A 21302-nucleotide genomic window follows, 5' to 3' on the forward strand; every position below is an offset into this window, starting at 1 on the left:
AATGGGATGGGTGACATGCAGAATTACCTCCATATTGCATGCCTCCCCTCCCCCTCTGTCCCCCAGCAACTCAGCTGATTAGTGCTGGGGAAACTGTTCCTAGTGCCAACCAGCTAGAAAGGGAGAGGCACGATCAGATCTCAGTGCCCAGGAAGGGGAGAATAAGTTGAAAACTCCCCATCCTCAAATCTGAAATTGGGATGGTGTGTGTGTGCGCATACATGTGGATCCTAACCCATGCCTATTGCTGCCTGATTCCCTTGGGGCAAAAAGGTTGCCCAGCCCTGGCATAGTGTTTCTTTTATAGCTGCATTCTAGGACAGGGTGGGATGCTCCAACCATCTCCCCTCTCACAGCACTGGTTGGAATGGGAAAGGGACATGCTTTGGACACCATATGCAAAACACCAAGAGTGTGTTTTGCACCATATACAAAACACCAAGAGACTGGCAAGGCCATGAAACTTAACCCACACATCATACAAGTCCAAACCCATTTGTTATGTGGGCCTGGTTTTTCTTTATGTACTTCTTGTATTTCTCTCTCACCTTTCTGAAGCCAACCAAGGCAGTTTACAAAATGCTAAGAAAATAAAAACCACAATCAAATAAAAACATAGTAAAATATTAAATGCAATCTTTAAAAGCATAACAACAATTTCAAAAGCCAAAGTAAAAAGATGTATCTTGACCACCCAACCTTCTTGGATGCAGAGAGAAGTATCTCAGTGCTAAGAGAGCTTCAGAATCCTGCCTTCAATGGCGGGTGCTTCTATGCTCTTATAGCAACCATCCCTTTTGGGGAGGGATGCTAGCAACCTCTCTCTTTTCCTGAGTGTAGAACTTGGGAGGAGGCTCACAAATAATCTCTTATTTTTCTGGAAGCCTACAAAAAAACCAGAGCCGTCCCAGTTTCAAGTAAACTTGTCAGGTACTCCTGAGGCCATGAACACAGAATTCTGTGTGCAGAATTGAGCTAGAAAACTTTCTAAAGAATTGCCTGGCTTAACTGTTTCTTTTACATTAATAGATGCCTGTCAGGATGCAGCTGCCATTGGTGAGATCTATTAGGCTGTGGAATTGTCACCTTAAGAGGTGTGATGGAAGGCCTGTCCCACAAGACATTGAAAATTGGAAGGGAGAAGGCACCCACAAGGACACGTCTTGCACTGTCTCCTTGAGGGAAGAAGAGGCATACCGCAGGACCCTTTCCCTAATTGGCAATGCATCTTTGCTTCCCAACAGTCACCTACCATATGATTTGCAATGAAATTAATTTTGAGCAGCCTCCCAGCAGCAGAGAATACAAAGAAAATGCTCTTGCAAAGGGGCAACCTAGTGTACCCCCAACCCACCAATTACTTAGCCAGACATCTAATATGTTTGGATTATTAAATGGCTTGATAACAAGCCATTCTTCAGATTGCGATGCTGACATCAATTATGTTAATTTGTCCCAGTGATGCAATGATAGTTTAATGCCTCATTAAACTGAATGGACTTATAAAGCTGCCAGTTAAGAGCTTCAACCTTGCCCTGGGCAATCTTCACTCTTTTCCACTCTATCTATATATAGATAGCAACACATACACCCCACCATAGACACACACATGCACACCCCTTGTGCAGACACCATGTTAAGGAATTTACCAAGCCCTGGGCAACTTGGCTTGCTATCCAATGCTACTTGAGCATAAGTAAGCTTACTGAAAGAGGGTTCTCTTCCTCTTCTCCCACTTCATCCCCCTGTGCCCCCTCAAAAGCCTCTTCTGGGTGTTGGGGTGCTCAAGAAGGCCTGTGGGGCTGTAATGTGGGTAGTGGGAGAAAGAGGGAGATTCCATTTCTTCAAGATCCTCACTGTCAAACAGTGTTGAATATCCTTCTCTGTATATTGTTTCAAAATTCACAGACATCAGGATGGGTGGTGGGCATTAAGACAACGGCCAAAATTGGCATCCACATTCCATAAATAACCATCCTCCTCAAAACTTTCCTTGATCTAGCTATGGATGCTCCTTAAGGAAAGAATCCATAGCTCCAAGAGAATGGTCAGGAGACGTGCCACCGCCTCCACAAATTTGCAGTGAAGTGGATAAATTTCCAGTTGTTCCAGTCTAAAGTACTGCTGAAGCATCCAATGGTTGATTCTCTCCTGGAGGGTTTCTGCAGTGGGAAGTCAGTGCAGCAAAGCCTTCCTTAGCACCCAATTTTCCATTCCATCCAGCGCAACAGAAGTAAATAACAATAGCATCCCTTTGTTTGACTCTAATGGCTTGACCCTGAAATATGCAACCCAAAGAGTAGCAGAGGCTGGTTCCTCAGTATTAAGTATACCTATTTTTTAAATTTGATTTCATTTATACCCCACCTTTCTACCAAAAAAAGTGGCACTCAAGGCAGCTTACAAAAAGTATTTAAAATAGATTGAAACAAAAAAACACAATAAAAACATAACAGTTGCAGAATAAAAACAGCACCCAGTCCACAGACCCACTTTCAGGCCAAAGGCCTTCTTGAAGAACGTGGTCTTTGCCTGCCCTCAGAAGGATAGCAGAGAGGGAGCAAGCCTAGCCTCCCTTGGGAAGGGGTTCTGCACCCTCGGACCAGTCACCGCAAAGGCCCTCTCCTACGTCGCCACCAAATGTGCCTTGAGCCTCTCCAGAAGATCTTTGGAACCAGGCAGGCTCATATGGGAGAAGGCGGCCTTTCAAGTAGCCTGATCCTGAGCCATATGGGGCTTTATAGTTCATAGCAGCTTAGAGCAGCTGTTGGATAGGGAACTTCCTTGATGGCCTGTTAGCAAATAAGACAGTATATATATTTTAATAATAAATAATAAAATAAATAAACTAGGCTAGCAAAATTACTATAATAGCTGCCTATGTGCAGAAGTGAACTAGGAGATAGTATAGGAATTCATCTGGAAGTTGCTCAGCACTAGTTAATCAAGTATTAAAAAGCACCCTTAGGATGATGCTTAAGTGTGGATGAGTAAGTTGGTATTTAGTAACTTACTTGCAGGAATAAGTTGGTATTTAGGATCAAGAATAAAGGCCTTTATAGTACTGAAATAAAAGGGGTTGTAGAAGAACAAGTCTCTCTAGTAAGATTTTCCATCTGAACATAATTAATAATGTTCAGTCCCCTTTTTTCCTAAACGAAAGAGCCCCAAAGGCATGTGAGGCTTTTTGACTTTAGGGACGAGGAAGATAATCTGTGGCATGCCATGAATGAATTTTATATTTATAAAAATATGAATGATGTGGAGAGAGTGGATACAGAGATTTTTCCTCTCTCTCTCTGTCTGGACCACCCAATGAAATTAATTGACAGTGAGGTCAGGACAGACCAAAGGCAGGACTGTTTCACACAATGCTTGGTTAACACCCAATGCACTGCCCGCCCGCCCACCAGGAGTGCCCCCACTGCCATCTCACTCCAGTGAGGAGGCACTAACTCCAGAGAGCCCCGGCAGGCGAGCCATTCTCCCACTCTGGCAAATGCCACAGCAGGAGAGCAGCCAGCAGGGCTCTCCGGAGCGGCCAGCTGCCCTCTGGCTCACTCTGAAACTCTCAGAGCGAGCCAGAGGGAGGGCTCTCTGGAGAGCTGTGTTGGCCAGAGACAGCGGCCAGTGTGACTCTTCAGAGAGCTGGCCAGGACCAAATGTCTGGCTCTGAGGGAGTCCTTCTTCCTCTGAAAAACTCCCAGAGTTCTGCTTCCCTGCTCCACTACCCCAATACTGAAAAGACCACAAGGATGGCAGCAGGCAAATCTCTATTGGAAGGCTGTTCCACCACCGGGATGCCACTACTGAAAAGGCCCTCTCTTGGTTACCCACCTCATTTGATTTGGAGGGGGGGGCGGACTTGGAGCAGAGCCGCTGAAGACGATCTTAAGGATTCGGTAAATACATGTGGGAGAAGGTAGTCTTTCAGGTAACCTGGTCCCAAGCTGTTTAGTGCTTTAAATGTTAAAATCAGCACTTTAAATGAGGCCCAGAAATGAACTGGTAGTTAGTGCAGCTGTCAAAGCACAGGCATACTATGGTTGAACCACACAACCCCAGTTAGTAATCCTGAAACCCTATTTTGGGTCAACTGCCTTTTCCAAACTGTTTTTAAAGCCACACTCAGGTACAATGCTCTGCCATGGTCATTTCCTCTGTAGGCATTGGACTGGCCACTGTGCAAAACAGGGTGCTGGACTCCATGGAGCTACAACCTGACCCAGTAGAGGTCTTCTTACATTACTGATCTGGAAAGGCCAGGAAGAACCAGCTGTGACACTCTGACCAGGTTGTGATATGCAACATTTTTTTTTTTCTTGTTCCAGTTCATAAAATAACTTGTTTCTAAGAAGAGCAACTGGTGGGGTGGGGTAGATTAGTAGTACAATTTATTTGTTTTTTCATTTTTATACCACCCAATAGCTGTCGCTGTCTGGGCGGTTCACAAAAATTAAAACCACAAAGCACAGCATAAAACAATATAACATATGAAAGCTTAAAACCACAATATGACAGTACAACCAGAATAAAACCTAGCAGCAATGCAGAGATTTAAAATACAGATTTAAAACACCAAAGCTAAAAGACTAGGAAGCTAAAATGATAAAATACTGGGAGAATAAAAAGGTATTTACCTGGTGCCAGAAGGAGTACAATGTAGGCACCAGGCGAACCTCTCTAGGGAGCTCATTCCACAGCTGGGGGCGGGGGGGGGGGCACCGCAGAAAAGGCCCTCTTCCTGGTAGCCACCCACCTTACTTCCTTTGGCAGGAGCTCACGGAGAAGGACCAATCTAATACTGCAATGTCTGCTGCATGTTCCAGACAAAAGCAAATGCTTTAGAGACAAACTAGATCCATGAGTAGATCTCCTGGTGACATGTTATTTGACTAAAAATAGCCTTTGGAGGGGATGGGAGATTTGGATCACAGTCATTGCTACAAGGAAGGGCTTAACCTTTTCCACTACACCATTTCCCTGATGGACCCCACCCCCGCCCTCTTGCCCCCATCCTAAACAACTCTTAGCCATGAAAGGTAAAAGAAACAAGTACCCTTTTTGGACCTCCTCCTCACCCACCCGGAACTAATAGCGGGGGAAACCCAGGTTAGGGCAATGGCATGGAGGAGGAAAAGGTTAACTCCCCTCAACCTTGGATAGCTCCTTTAGAGTTCTGACTGAAACCTGGGGCAGATTCACCATCCCACGGCCATTGGAGCCACCAGTCTCCACTGCTCCTCCCTTAATGTCATGGCTCCAGTCCAAATTGGCCCCATCACAGCTATGTTCACCTAAATTAAAAGGCATTGGGAGAACAAATCACAGATCGTGCATCTCACATCTAATTTGGCTCTTAGTTTTTACTTGCTCCCACCAGTATTATTTTGAAGACATAATTGCCATATATGGAACCCCTTTCTACACTCAGTGCCTTACATTTGAATCAACGTCTTTAAGTAAAACAGGCCCATATCCTCTCTAGTATTATTGCTCAAGGGCCAATGTGAGAGCCAGATTTTTTAATTGTTCCATTTATATTCTGCCTTTCCATAAACAATCCCCAAGGTAGCAAACAAGAACAAAATCCACAACACGAGATAACTAACTCACAAGCAAGTAAAATATCACAATACAGACAAAATATATTTCATATTTATTATTAATAGTTATATACCGCATTTGCTAAGAATGTTGCAGAACTGAGAACTCAGAGTCAGAGAGACCACGGAGTGAAGGAAAAAGAGTTTTTATTTAACGTGCGAGCTTTATGGCTGGAATCACTTCCAAAGAGCCAAAAGCCCCGATTTACATCAGCAGATTGTTTTTATAGATATTGTGACACATAGGAAACAGCTCCTCCTCTCCCTCCCGTGTGGGGTTGCAGTCCTCAACATTTCCTCTCCTAGTACCATTTGTTTATATCCCAGGAAATAGGTTATAGGGCATGATAAGCAGAGAACAGCAGAGAACATGATATATACCATTCTGACCTTAGCCTTGTTAACTAGATAAGACATTCCTGCGTCTTGTCAGCTTACAAACATATATTTCAGAGAGCAAGGGCTCAGCAAGAACATGAGGCATGAGGCTACTTAGTCGGGCCTCCGATATGGCTACTACAAGAAGACATCAAGGTGGTGAACAACAATTGAAAACAATAAAACCTGAACACAATAAAAAAGAGCATTAACAACTGTAAAACATTAAGGGCACAATCCTACGTACGTTTAGGCAGGACAAAAGTCTGACAGAAGTCCTATGCTGGCTAGGAAATGCTGGGAGTTGTAGGACTTTTTTCTGTCTAAACATGCATAGGATTGCACCCTAAAACAACTACAGAATTTAAGGGCGCAATCCTATGCAGATAGGCGGCCGCCTCCAAACTCAGAGGTGACCACCTATCCAATGCAGGGCAGGAGAAGCACGTAGGGATCGTTCCTGCCGCACTTCTCCTGCCCTGCATTTTCAGCCAGACAGCCGATTGCAGCTGTCTAGCCACAGAAGGGCAGAGCGGGGGAGGAAACTGCCATATGACACATTGGATGTGTCATACAAGCATTTCTGCCCTCCCCGCCCTGAAATGCCTCTGGGAACGCCCCACTTTGGCCGCTCCGCGCTCCTCTTGTGAGCACAGAGCATGGGGCTTTCCGTGCTGCCTCAGAGGCAGCGCGGAAGTGGGAGAAGGTCAGTTCTCTGGGAACCAACCTTGGACCGTGGTCTCTGAGGTCAGTTTCTGGGAAACCAGATATCCTATGGCCGTCTGGCCGCTGACTAGCGACTGTAGGATTGCTCCCTAAAAGGCTAAATTAAAACAATGCAGCTTTACACCTTTCTAAAGACCACAAGGGTGGGGGCCAATTGTATTTCTTGAGGAAATGCATTCCACAGTTGGGGGCCACACCAGAGAAAGCCTTTCATGCATGCCTGATGAAGGGGCCTGTGTGGATAATGGTGCCCTCAAAAGGGCCTCTCCGGCAGATCTTCATACCCAGGCAGGTTTCTAGCAAGACAGGTGGTCCCTTAGACAGCCAAATCCTATGGATTTAAAAGTTAAAACCAACACATTGAATTGGGCCTGGAAAGATGCAGGTCTTTAAGGCGGGTGTAATACGTTTCTGCATCTTGCAGTAATTGAAGCTTCCGGAGATGCTTAGGTAAGAACAGATTTTAAAAGATAGCCAGTTGAAAACTATAATTAAGTAAAATATACAGATTAAAACAGAGCAATATTTAATCTGTATTAATTAAATACAGATTAAAACAGAGAAAACAAAACAAACTAGCGCATTAGACCAAATTCCTGCTTAATTAAAAAGGCTTTTGCCTGTCAGTAGAAAGTCATCAGTGAGGGAGGCAGATGGCCCTCCGGTGGAAGGGAGTCCCAAAGTCTTGGCACAGTCACTGAGAAGGCCCTCTCATGAGTTCATGAGGTGTATGGAATTCACCGCCGAGTCCGCCAGGGGGTCCGTGGGGGGGAACACAATCCGTTCCTCCCCTCAGAATCCTCCCTGGCCAGCTCCGCTCCGTGGCAAGTCCGCAGAGCCACCGGCCGGGCCCATCTGCTGCCGGACTGCCAGTCTTTGGACGCAAATGGCATCCGGCGTAGCGGATGCCATTTGTGTCCCTGCCATGATAGGCTACATAAATCTTTACATAGCTTATCACGGCAAAAAGCAGAGACGCAAATGGCGTAGCGGACGCCATTTGCGTCCCTGCCTTTTGCCATGATAGGCTACGTAAAGATTTACTAGCCTATCATGGCAAAAGGCAGGGACGCAAATGGCGTCCGCTACGCCGGACACCATTTGCGTCCGAAGACAGGCAGCAGCAGACGGGACAGGCGGCAGCAGGCGGATGGCAGCAGATAAGATCCGGCCCGTGCGGAGGTGGCGGAGGTGAGTCTTCCGTTCTGCTGCGGACTCCGGGGGGCTGGATTCTTAGAATCCGGCCTCATTGGAGTCCGTGGCAGAATTCTCCACCATCCCTATGCCAAACACATGTCAGGTATTGGTAAGACCAAGAGAAAAGTCTCTTTGGAGGATCTCAACATGCAGGCAGGCTCATATGGGAAAAGGCAGCCCTTCAAGTAAGCCCTGTCTATAAGGTTTTCATGTTTGCTTCTTTTTTATTCAACCGTAGGTCAGCCGCAATCTCTTTCTAGAAGAATTTAGCATTTTAGCCATATCCACAAGACCACGTGAAGTACAATATCAATTTGAAGCTCCCTTCAGCGGAACCATCTGAGTAAATTTTGCTCCATAGTGGAAGGTAAAATTGTGCTTCTGAGTAGCTCAATCCCCTTTAACCTTTCTAAAGAGAATTCAAAGGACAGGTTATGATGGTATTCTAAGAGTCAAGCAGCCCTGCTTAAAATAGATTGTTTTGCCCTTTAGAATTACAATCAAGCAATGAAAGAGCACTTTGTGTTGGAATACAAAGCTGACGTCCTGTCACAGAGCTGCTCCAGCATGCTGCTTCCTCTTCAGGCTCTGTCGTTGTCTAATTTCTACTTGAGGGGGAGCATCTCATGAGAGCAAGTACCCATTTATGTACAACAATGAGGAGCTGATTTAAAATCTTTCTTACATTGCCCTTCTCCAGGGGGGTGTCTCCATGGGCGACTTGCTGCGAGCAGGCTGTGTTTGGAGGTCATTTGGGGCACATGCAGGCTGCCATCCTACAGCCACCCCGGAGCTTTTCATGGAAAAAATGGATTTCCTGAGACTATTTAATGTCTGATTCATTTCCTTAAGTCAGGTTCCCTGTGCTATAGTTGTGTGCCCCAACACCCACATTTACGACTGAACAACAACAACAACAATGCTAGCCCAGGGGTGTGCCTTTGACTGTGACCCTGGTCAAGAGGTGTTTCCTGTCCCTGTGTTTCCCATCCCTGTCTTTCCCAGCACAAACATATGTGTGTCTACTCAGAAGTAGCTCCCGTTGTGGTCAGGGAGGCTTGTTCCCAAAATGCACACTTCCGAAGTTACTGAGATTCTCATTAATCGAAATAACGCATTTAGGATCCTTAAAGCTATGTTGAAGCCGCGTGCATTTGATGTCTGCTTCCTTGCTTTTTGGAAGTAATTCACTCACAGCTTTGCTGCTTCACAGCATCAGGAGCTTCAGGGGAGGGAAAAGTCTGCAGCTGTGTTTCTCTAATGTTTGCTTAGCTGTAAGAAAGGACCTGGCAGGGGTGGGGGAAGCCTCTCGCATTGGAGGGGGAAAGCCTCTCACATTGGTTGATTAGCCCCTGCCAGTCTGATGACATTTACTGCAAACCCCCCACCCCGCCCGGAAGTATGTTACTGTGAAGCAACTTAGAATGGCACAGTGCACTTGTTCGTGGAGCCCTGCACGGACCAAAGCCTGCTCCCTGAAAAATCCGGGTAATCCTACATTCGCTTGTCTTTGTGGAGATCCCCCCACCCCAGGTTTCTTACTCTTTCATACACCCTTCTTGGGGGGGTGGAGGGGATCTACATGAAAACAGAATGAGATGTTCATTCAGGTATTATCTGGCTTTTCATGAAATCAGCTTTGGTCCATCACAAAGCAAGAAAAGTGGAGTATACTGTACCTAAACCCGCACTTTTCATGGGTCACACAATGCTTGAAATCCCCATACTTCTGGGTTGAGTGGGTGGAGTAGAACTGAATGTCATCAACCCAGTAGGTTCTGCTCAGCGAATAAGAGAGTACCTCACCCTTGTCCACTCTCGCCTGCTCAGGGAAGTTTGGAAGCACTGAATTAAGCTCCCTTAGTTTAACCCCACATCTCTTCCCTCTCATCCACCATTTGGAATTGTAAAAGATTAAAAGATGAATGGGAAAACAAGCTGCAAACTACGAAAGGGTTAAATCCCTTGCCATGGTATCCCAGTTGAAAGAGTGCTACTGCACTTTGATGAATGGAAAACAGAAGCTATAGTAAGAACAGCAGGCTGGCTCCTCCCTGCTTTTCCTTCTTTCCACCCCTCTCCTCCTGTCTACCCTTCCTGCTGGAAATGAATGAATCAAAGGCTACCTTGGTGGAGAGCGAATACTTCTGCATCACTCTAAGGAGGCGACACAGCGCTATTGCTTGATTGGGGGAAATGAATGAATGAATCAGAGGCTGCTCTCTGTGAATGGACGCAGCAAACTCCTGTGTTAGTCTGAAGGGGAGATCCAGTGTGATTGCCTGGCTGGGGAAATGAATGAATCAGAGGCTGCTCTCTGCAAAGGGATGCAGCAACTGCTGCCTTAGCCTGAAGGGGCGAGCCTGTGTCCGAAAGCCCCCTGGGCACCCCCCTTGACCACTGCCAGGTCACAGAAACACCACACCCAGGACTGAATGTGGGGGCCGGGCACACCTGAGGCAGAAGCGCTCGGGAAAAGGAAAAAAGACACACTAAAAGGACTTTCCAAAAATGCGCCTTTTCCAAAGGGAAGCGGAGGAGTGGTTGCCGATTTACAACAGCGTCATCTGTCGCAAACAACCCTGATGTGCTCTCCCGCTGCATTAAATCCATGGTGTACATTGGCTCCAAGAGACGGTTGGCCAACATCAGTTTAAATCAAGTACAGGTTTGAGACAGAAATACCCAGAAGCTGTAAAGCTACACATGATTAGCGGGAAACAGAACAATCACCTTTTTTCCCAGTGAGGTGTGGCCTGGGGCTAGGGATGGGGGAGAAATCCACCACGGACCCAATGAGGCCGGATTGCAAGAATCCGGCCCCATTGGGACCCGTGGCGGAACGGAACACTCACCTCCACCTCCACCTCCATCTCCACGCGGAATCCTTCCGGGTCGGATCCATCACTGCCTTGATCCTGCAGAGCTGGCTGCGTCCCTGGCAAATGTCAATACAGCCAGCAGCCATTGCCGTGCCGTATCGCTGTAAGTCAGGCTCCGGATGCAAATGGCGTAGTGGGTGCCATTTGCAGCCATAAAGCTGGTAGATTAGCCTAAATGCAGCCATAAATTCACAGATTATTATTACTGCACGTAACCTACACATGTGAAACTACTCTCGCATGGATAAGCCCATTGTAAATTGTCTACCAACCCTAAATGAATCTAAACAGGCAGGTTACACCTTGAGGAGGGTTCTCTCCTAAACCAGCCATGCACAAAATACTCTTTTGTCTTAATTCAGATCAAGGCAGCATGCCGTAATTAAGAGAGGCGTTCAGCTACCTAGCTGTGCTTCTAAAGATGTTCCTACTTTTTCAACGATTAGCCACACACACTTTCCTTTTAAAGAGCTGCTGGATTGCTGATGCACTGAAATCATCTTTCCCATTTTTCCTCCTGCCATACATTTACCATTCTGCAGGGTGCAGAGACTAAAAGGTGAATGGAAAGCTCCTGTGTTTTCCACCTTCTGGTCATAGTACTTCACTTTCCAGATTAGACCTTGACTTTCATCTGGAGTTATGCCCAACCAAACAGCAGCATAGGGCACCATTTGTGAACACTGCTTATTAAAGGACACAGAGAGAGAGGTCAGGAAGGCCAAGTATATTATTAAAACACAATCACAGCATTTATACAAAGGTGAGAAAATGTGCATACACACACACACACCCCTCATTGTGAACATTTGATAGAACATTGAGCTGTATCCAATATTAGTCCTACTTAGAGTAGACCCATTGAAATGAATGGGACTTAAGTTAGACTAACTGGATACAACCCCTTAATTCCACCTTAGTTTAAATATTATAATATGAAGGGGGAAAACATAAGAAATAAAAGCAAAGTACACCAGATCCACTTCACAATTGTTTGTAATGTTGTTTGTTCTGGCAGTGATTCCGCAGCTTTTGCGTGGGGTGGGAGTGGCTCTCTAAATGCTGGAGGGAGCAATCCTATGGCCGCTAGACAGTGGCTAGATGGCCATAGGATATCTTGTTTTCCAGGAACCGACCTCAGAGCCCGTGCTCTGAGGTCTGTTCCCAGAGAAACAACCTCCCCCCATTTCTGCGCTGCCTTGAAGGCAGTGTGGAACAGCCTTGTCCTCCGTGCTTGCAAGAGGAGTGCAGAGCGGCCAAAAAGGGGCATGGCTGGGAGCGTTCCGGGGCGGGGAGGGCGGAACTGCCTGTACGACACATCCTATGTCTAGCCAAAAATGCAGGGCAGGAGAAGCATGGGGGGAACGATCCCCTCCGTGCTTCTCCTGCCCTGCTTTGGAAAGGCGGTCGCCTCCGAGTTTGGAGGCAGTCGCCTATCTGGATAGGATTAGCGCCCTAAAGGGAGGAAACTAAGAATAATCTTTCCGGTTTGCAAATTCTGTTACTCGCCATTTTCATTTATTTTTATGAGGAGACTGTTGTAGAATTGGACAGTGTGCTTCGGTTGTCTTGTGTCAGAGTTGCAGCCCTGAAGATTCTTCATTAGGACACTAGAAGATGCTATATTCAAGACAGTTTTAAGGATGAAAGCTGTGGAGTCCTCCTATTCGTAAATGTTCACAGGAAATACAGTGTGATTTGGCAAAGTGAATTCTGCTGGTTAAGAATTTTCAAAGCCACAGGATTAAAAATAGAGAGGTCCGCTGACTTACATAGACACATAGCTTCTAAAACCAGACAATTCCAAAAAAAGAATGATTGAGTTGTGTATCTGCAGCCAAATATAGAACCAGGGGAGTTCTATCTAAAATTCCACCAGTCAAAATGGCTATCAATGCAAATAACGCTGCAGTACAAAATAGGCCACCAATTTAATCAGAGCAGGCTGTAGAGAAAAGTCAACTAACACAATGGCACAGCTGTCACAGATACACTGCTGCATTTAATGGCCGGGCCCTGGGGCTGATGCAGCCATTTGAAGGGGGGTTTCAGTTAAAGATGGCACCGGTTGTGTTATGTTCTTTCAAAACTGGGAATGGAGGAAGCTGAAGACATCAGCGGGTTATGCTTCTTGGATCACAAAATGCCAACAGAAAGAGGCACCACTATAATGGTGCATTATGATATGAGGAGCCGGCAGCCATATTTCCTTTATTCTCTGGAGCTAATTGCTAAAATTAATGACATTACAGGACACCAGTGAGCTCAGCTGATGTCTGAAGGGCAATGAATGGCTTTTTCTTCATCCAAGTATTTTACTTTCAGCCCATCTGAGCTCACAATGTGATCTAAGGTAGTTTAGAGCCAAAGCAGGTGAAGCAAATAAATTTAAAGGGGAAAGTAAGAAGCAGAGTTCATGCACAAAGTCACTGCTTTATAGCCTGACTGCCAGTCTGAGATGAATGGGGAAAGGCAGAAAGTCTCTGTTGCAGATTAGGAATGAGAACCATTGATGGAGCTCAATCGAGAACTCTGTATGGCCAACTGGACCTGACTTTCCAAGAACTTTGATGCATGTATGCCAAACTTAACACAATAATTTAAGGGAAGTTGGTTAGAAAATTAGATGGGGAAAATATATGGTAGAGCTGGAGAAAGTACAACTGAGAAGGGCACAGAACTAAAATGATCACAGGAATGGAATATCCCTTCCATATGAAGAAAGGCATTTTTAATGGGGCATTTAAAATTTAGAATAATACATGATAGAGGCAGATAAAATTGCCTTCCAATAAAAATCTGTGGCAATAGGTTAAGGAACATGAAATATGAGAACTACTGTGGTGTAGTGATTAGAGTGTTGGACTGGGACTCAGGAGATCCGGGTTCTAATCCCACACAGCTATGAAGCTCACTGGGTGACCCTGGGCCAGTCACTAACTCCCAGGCTAACCTACCTCTCAGGGTTGTTGTGAGGATAAAATGGAGGAGGAGAAGGACCATGTAAGCTGCCTTGGGTTCCTTGCCAGAGGAAAAAAAAGGTAAGATATCAATATGATAATAAACGAAAGAAAGAAAGAAAGAAAGAAAGAAAGAAAGAAATTAAATAATTTCTTCACCACAGCAAAAGCAGTTTATAGAATTCATTACCATAAGATGTGGTGGTGGTGTTCAACAGCTCAGGGCTGATTCTCAGTATGAATATAAAATACGTGGGCCTTTCTGCAGTGCATGTGCAAGTATGAGTTCCTTAAAAAATCTAGGAGTGCCTGCCAACTAGAAAAGAATTAGTCTCTCATCCACCCCAAGTATTTTAAGACGGTACATACCTGGCATTACTCGTGTGGATATCTGTCTCCAAGTGAAAAATATAAAGTGAGAAATGTCCTTTATGGGGTTTAAAAAGAAAAAGAAAAAAGGAGTAGTCATTAATTGAGGATAGAACTGCCAACAGCAATTACCTGTGATAGCCAAGCATTCAGCCTCCATCTGGTTGCGGGAGAAAACACCAGGAGACGACAATCATAATCTTTTGTGCCTTGTGAGATTCTTCGGGGGCAACAGGCTGGATGCTGGCAAAAGACTGCCAATATCAATGGACATTATGTCAGACCCAGGAAGTAAATTGTTATAAGAAAAGAATCAGAGGATGCTTCCAGGGCCTTTCTACATGAGGCTTTTAACTCACCATGTTACTGAGGCTTCTGCTTCCGGAATCTTTATGGGATTAAGATCGGCTCCTTTACACGTGTTTTTTCCCACAGGCTGTCTTCTTCTACATTTATATATGTTCCATTACACAACCATTAGGTTTCTCTCTAAACATGCATAGGATTGCTCCTTAAGGAGAAAAAGATGGAGTAGTTGCACAATGTCTTTTGAGCAGTAATGCTAGGAGCCAGTCATCTGGAAGCTCCCAGAGATAATAAGCACCTGGGTAATGCTGGCTTTTCCAGCTCTCTCCCACTCAAAACAGTAATACAAGTGGGTCCTGCAACAAAATGTTGCAGTGTGGAGTGTTCCTCTGCAGAACTCAAGCCAGGCCATTCTATACCCTCTTAGGGGTGTACGAAACCCCGCTTACCTGGCTCCGCCGGGCTCCGCAGGTGGGGGGAGGCACTCCATCCCTTCCCCCGGAATCCTCGCTTGGGGGGGAGGCGCTCTGCGCCTCCCCCCAGGAATCCTGGCCAGCCACCCGCAGCCAGACATCCGTCCGCTGGGCAGCCCTGCAGGGACGCAAATGGCGGCTGTTGTAGCCGCCATCATTTGCCTCCCTGCAGTGAGCCGTGATAGGCTACATAAATATTTATGTAGCCTATCATGGCAGGCAGAAAACCCCAGTGTACGCAAATGGCAGTAGCCGCCGCCATTTGCGTACGCTGGGTTTTTTCCCCCCCTGCCGTGATAGGCTACGTAAATACTTATGTAGCCTATCACGGCTGAAGAAGGAGGAAGCGAATGGCGGCCGCAAGATGGCCTCCATTCGCGCAGCAGCGCGGACGGGAGCAGGTAAGTGCTCCATTTCACGTGCCTTTCGTGGGGTGGGGCGGCAGGCACTTTGTCCCGCGCACCTTTTGTGGGTTGGGGGGGCAGGGGCTCCGTTCTGCGACGGTTTTCGGGGGGCCGAATGCACTGGCATTCGGCCTCACCAACATCCGTCGCAGAATTCTCTGACATCCCTATACCCTCTGCTCCCTTTTTCTGTTGACACCACCCCCGCCCAGCAGTCAGTCAGCATTCTGTGGCCATTGGACATACTCAGTCCTCACTGGGCTGTTTCTGGGGTGACACTCCCCTCCTTTGGGATTTTTTCCCTGAGGATTTTGGTCTCCTGCAAACCTTGGGGTTCCTCCAAGCCTGCTGATACCATTCCTCGCGTGTGCAGATAGTGGTGTTTTGGCTACATGATGACCAGCATTCAGATAATTGATATCAACATTAGTATATATGACAGTGTTCATGTGAGTCTACATTCAGTGGATTTCTCTATGCTTGCTGCTTTGGCAAGACATGCTCAATGGATTCCCCTGCTCCCCAAAACTGTTTTAAAACAAGGTGGTTTTCAGAAATCAACCACGGTATACAGAGAAGTCACACGATGTACATACATTATAACAGTGGAAGAAATCATGCTGCTGGTGCAAGTCTTCGCAATGCCCACAAAGGTCCTGATCCTGCACCGACCTTCTCCCAATGATTTGAGTGATGTGGAATCAAAAGCACAGGGCAGGGCAGGATGCCATCCAACGGTTGGCAGGCAAGGGCTCAACTGAGGCAGAGGGAGCAAAGTTTCAGAGTTAATAATGTCAAGCTTTCATAGAAGTTTCCCTTTTAATTAGGAGGCAAAGGACGGATACACTTCACTCAGGTGTAGGACAGACTGCTGGAGAGTAAAATTTCCATAATGTTATCGTCTTTCAGGAAAGCAAATGGAAAATGTGATCAAAAGCTGAAGGCAAAGCAGGTGGAGCAAAGGAGGACAAGAATGTGAGCAATAAGTGTGAAAAAGAAAATGAGAAGCAGTTAGGTGTGGGGACAGACTGATAAGGGAGTGTTCTGGGAGTCAGGGAATATTATGCTAATACAATTCCCCAAGGCTCCAGGGACACTTTCATTTCTGTCCTTTTTATAACACAGTGTAGATTATTCAGATCCATGAATTAATGGTGAGATGGACAAGCATTCATAACTAAGCTTGTGACATGTAAAACAGCCTGGCGTGGCTTTCTAGACTATAAATGTCACCATGCCAGGCTGGACAAAAGAGGAACCCACCAACTGGAAGAGTTCCTTCCTTCAGGAAATATTAGGTCCTGGCCACATTAAAATCAAGACTCTTTGTCTTGTATCAGCAGTTCCTAACATGAAACGTGCCCCCCCCCCCCGCTCCACTATATATGCTTCATTCTGTCTGTGCAATGGAAAGAATGTCATTGGTCTATGTTTGGGATTTTTAAAAAATGTCTGTTATTGCAATTAAATAAAATGCCAGACCTAATTCCTGGGTTCTGTTCTGTCTCTTTGTCTCATTAGAGTGAAGGAGAAACAGAAGTCAGGGCAGGTATATGCGCACAAGAACAGGCTTGATTTGCAGTAATTTCATGGATATGTTGGGGAACAGTAAACAGGTTCCAGTACCCACAAGAAACTAGGGTCAGTAGGAATGGGGCAGAGATAATTTCTTGAGCACATAACTTTAATTTCTCCCGTATAAAGTGGCTGCTATTCACTCGTGTGTGTTGGGGGGCGGGGGAGCACTACACTTAAGGCACGATCCTATGCACATTTAGACAGGAAACAGGCCTACAACTCCCATCATGCTCCAGCTGGGGCATGCTGGCAGTTGTAGGCCTTTTTTCTGTCTAAACGTACATAGGACTGCACCCTTAGCAAGGCTGTTACAGTAGAGGCAGGACCTGCCCTGTGCCCCTGAAACTGGTTGGCTTGGCGTCCGCTGAGGGCCCAGGTTTGAGGGCTGCTGCTGCTGTTGCCATGCATTTTTGTGAACAGAGAGCATGGAATGGCACTGCCTACTCCTGGGGGTCCCTTCGATATACAGGCCCTCTCTCTGCTTCCTCCATCCTGTCGTTTTGATGGGCGTTTTGCCAGCATTATATATTATGAACTTTAGAACATTCAGAGCCGTGCTAACAGCATTTAAATCTACTCTCTCCTTTTGAGAGTCCAGAAAGGCTACTTTATATGCCTATCTTTCCATTATGATATTTCTATTTTCCTCGTATTATCACAGAGCACAACCACCCAAGACATTCTGTGGCCTGTGGAAGAGCAGCAAATGACATCTGTCCCCCAGCTCCAACCAAGTCAAAGTGCAGAGCAGCCAAAGGAAGTCAAGTTATTTTGGCAATTGAGGCAGAAAATCTCAGAAATGCCGCTCTCCCATCCTGCCGGTACAAATGCCTCTTTCCTTCCCTGGCAGTAAAAATAGAACATGAAGACATTCCAGCTCATTCTGCCTAACGGTAGGGCCGGCCTTCCTAGTGCACTGACACAAAAGCAGGTCTTCAGTTCCTTTGCTTTATCAACCAGATAGCCACTGCAGGAAACCATTTCTTGTGCAAGCATTCCATGAAGAATTTTTTGTTCTCTTAAACATTTGAATAAAACAAAATTCAAGGTTTAAGGTGCCAGCTATTTTTTTTTTTAAAGGGCTTTTAAAGCACAAAGTATGTTCTCTCCAAATGCAAAATCCATTTACCAGCATGAGAATTTAAATACTGGATTATTCTAATAAATTACATATTGATAATTCAGTAACTCAAGACAGAGGTCAGAAGAGGTTTTTCTACAGTGACAGAGTCCTCTGAAAGATGCCTCTGCTTCTTTGTTCCATTACCTCCTAACAAACAGAGGCCAGAAGAACCTTCCCTTCTCTCCACAGCCACATCATCTTTTAGTTACCAGCTGTAGTATTTCATCTGATGTAATCTGAACTATTGCCCCAGAACTCTTCAGTAATGGATACAACTCAATGATCTGATAACTATAAATAATACACTCCAAAACTGATATGGAATGGGAAAGTGGCTATTCCTGGATGCACAGCGGGATAATAATGATTGATGTCAGCCTGGAACCTTTTATAAGCATACAGTTTCTTTTTCAGTTACTACTAGACACCATTCATATTTGTTAGAGAAATAAAATATGAGAAGTAATTAATCAAGGGTGATGTATAAGTGAACTGTTGTCTGATAAAATTTGTAGTCATCCTGTGGAACAGGGCAAGAATGTTCACTTTCCCACAAGAGATCCAACACACAGCTGCTGCCGGTTTACATTCCCTCTGTTAAGAAATGGCAAACTGTTGCCGGTTTACATTCCCTCTGTTAAGAAATGGCAAACTGTCTCCCCCTTTTTGAAAGCTTTTTTTTTTTTTGCTGCTTTAATGTTTTAAAATTAAAGTTTAAAAAAGCTAAATTCTCCCCTAGGATGCCACACAATTCTTACTCAATAGTCAGATTTTGTAAGATGCCCTTTCAAGTCATTTAAGATTATTTGCTGCACAAATACAGGCTGTGATGTAAAGAAGTGAGACATGCCTGTGAAAAACCCAAGTTGCCAGAAATTCACTTTCCTGTTACCAAAGAGACAAGCCACTGTTCAGTTGAAAAAGCAGCTTGTTTCATTAGCAGTTGCAACTGTTGAAGCAGAAGCAACAAGATAAGTTTCTTATTTGAATTGCGTTGTCCCACCATGTGCACATACCACTTCTCTGGACCATAGCCACAGACTGTTTTCTCAGAGGCACAAAGTCCATACTTTGAAGACTTTCAGGGTGGTATATTTCACAGCACATATCATGCTTGCTTCTGACATGCCCCCAAGGAAACCCTCATGTCAGGTAAGTAAGTGTCTATGTTACGTGCTATTTCACACATGGCAAATACAGCCTTATTTGTAACATTATAGGCTTCACATTGAGTGGAAGTAACTGGTGCAGGTCAAGTCAATTCAGTAATGAAATACAATCATGGTACATATCCAACCCCTTCATGGATCACTGCCTTGTTGTGGCGAAGGGGCTTGCGTAACTCAGTGAAGCCATAAGCTATGCCGTGCAGGGCCACCCAAGACGGACAGGTCATGGCAGAGAGTTCTGACAAAATGTGGTCCACTGGAGAAGGAAAAGGCAACCCACTCCAGTATTCTTGCCAAGAAAACCCCATGGAACGTATCACAAGGCTAAAAGAGATGACGCCGGAAGATGAGCCCCTCAGGTCGGAAGGTGTCCAATATGCTACTGGGGAAGAGCAGAGGGTATTTCCAAGTAGCGCCAGAAAGAGTGAAGCGGCTGGGCCAAACCCGAAAGGACACTCAGCTGTGGATGTGTCTGGTGGTGAAAAGAAAATCCGATGCTGTAAAGAACAATATTGTTTAGGAACCTGGAATGTCAGATCAATGAATCAAGGTAAGCTGGAGGTGGTCAAACATGAGATGGCAAGATTGAACATCGACATCTTGGGAATCAGCGAACTAAAATGGACAGGCATGGGCGAATTTAATTCAGGTGACCATCATATCTACTATTATGGGCAAGAATCCCTTAGAAGAAATGGAGTAGCACTCATAGTCAACAAAAGGGTGGGAAAAGCAGTATTGGGGTACAATCTTAAAAATGATAGAATGATCTCAGTACGAATCCAAGGCAAACCATTCAACATCACAGTAATTCAAGTCTATGCCCCAACCACTGAGGCCGAAGAAGCTGAGGTTGATCGGTTCTATGAAGACCTACAACACCTTCTAGAACTAACACCAAAAAAAGATGTCCTCTTCATCATAGGGGATTGGAATGCTAAAGTAAGAAGTCAAGAAATCACCGGGATAACAGGCAGGCATGGCCTTGGTGTACAAAATGAAGCAGGACAAAAGCTAATAGAGTTTTGCCAAGAGAACATGCTGATCATAGCAAACACTCTTTTCCAACAGCACAAGAGGCGACTCTACACATGGACGTCACCAGATGGTCAATATCAAAATCAGATTGATTATGTCCTTTGCAGCCAAAGATGGAGAAGCTCCATACAGTCAGTAAAAACAAGACCTAGAGCTGACTGTGGCTCAGATCATGAGCTGCTTCTTGCAAAATTTTGGCTTAAATTGAAGAACGTCGGGAAAACCACTAAACCGTTCAGGTTTGACCTAAATCATATCCCTGATGAATATACAGTAGAGGTGAGGAATAGATTTCAGGGATTAGACCTGATAGACAGAGTGCCTGAGGAACTATGGACGGAGGTCCGTAACATTGTTCAGGAGGCAGCAACGAAATCCATCCCAAAGAAAAAGAAATGCAAGAAAGCAAAGTGGCTGTCTGGTGAGGCTTTACAAGTAGCTGAGGAAAGAAGGGAAGCGAAAAGCAAGGGAGAAAGGGGAAGATATACCCAACTGAATGCAGAGTTCCAGAGAATAGCAAGGAGAGACAAGAAGGCCTTCTTAAATGAACAATGCAAAGAAATCAAGGAAAACAACAGAATGGGAAAGACTAGAGATCTCTTCAAGAAAATTGGAGATCTCAAGGGAACGTTTTGTGCAAAGACGGGCATGATAAAGGACAAAGAAGGCAGGGACCTAAAAGAAGCAGATGAGATTAAGAAGAGGTGGCAAGAATACACAGAAGAACTCTACAGGAAAGATCTGAATGTCCCTGATAGCCATGATAGTGCGGTCACTGAACTTGAGCCGGACATCCTCGAGAGTGAAGTCAAGTGGGCCTTAGGAAGCATTAGTAACAACAAAGCTAGCGGAGATGACGGTATTCCAGCTGAGCTATTTAAAATCCTAAAAGATGATGCTGTTAAAGTGCTGCATTCAATATGCCAACAAATCTGGAACACTCAACAGTGGCCACAAGACTGGAAAAGGTCAGTTTACATTCCAATTCCAAAGAAGGGCAACGCCAAAGAGTGTTCAAACTACCGCACAATTGCGCTCATTTCACATGCCAGCAAGGTGATGCTCAAAATCCTACAAGCTAGGCTTCAGCAGT

The sequence above is a fragment of the Heloderma suspectum genome, chromosome 1, assembly GCF_057233095.1.
Source record: "Heloderma suspectum isolate Gila_16-S chromosome 1, 16-S_ref, whole genome shotgun sequence".
Taxonomy (NCBI): domain Eukaryota; kingdom Metazoa; phylum Chordata; class Lepidosauria; order Squamata; family Helodermatidae; genus Heloderma; species Heloderma suspectum.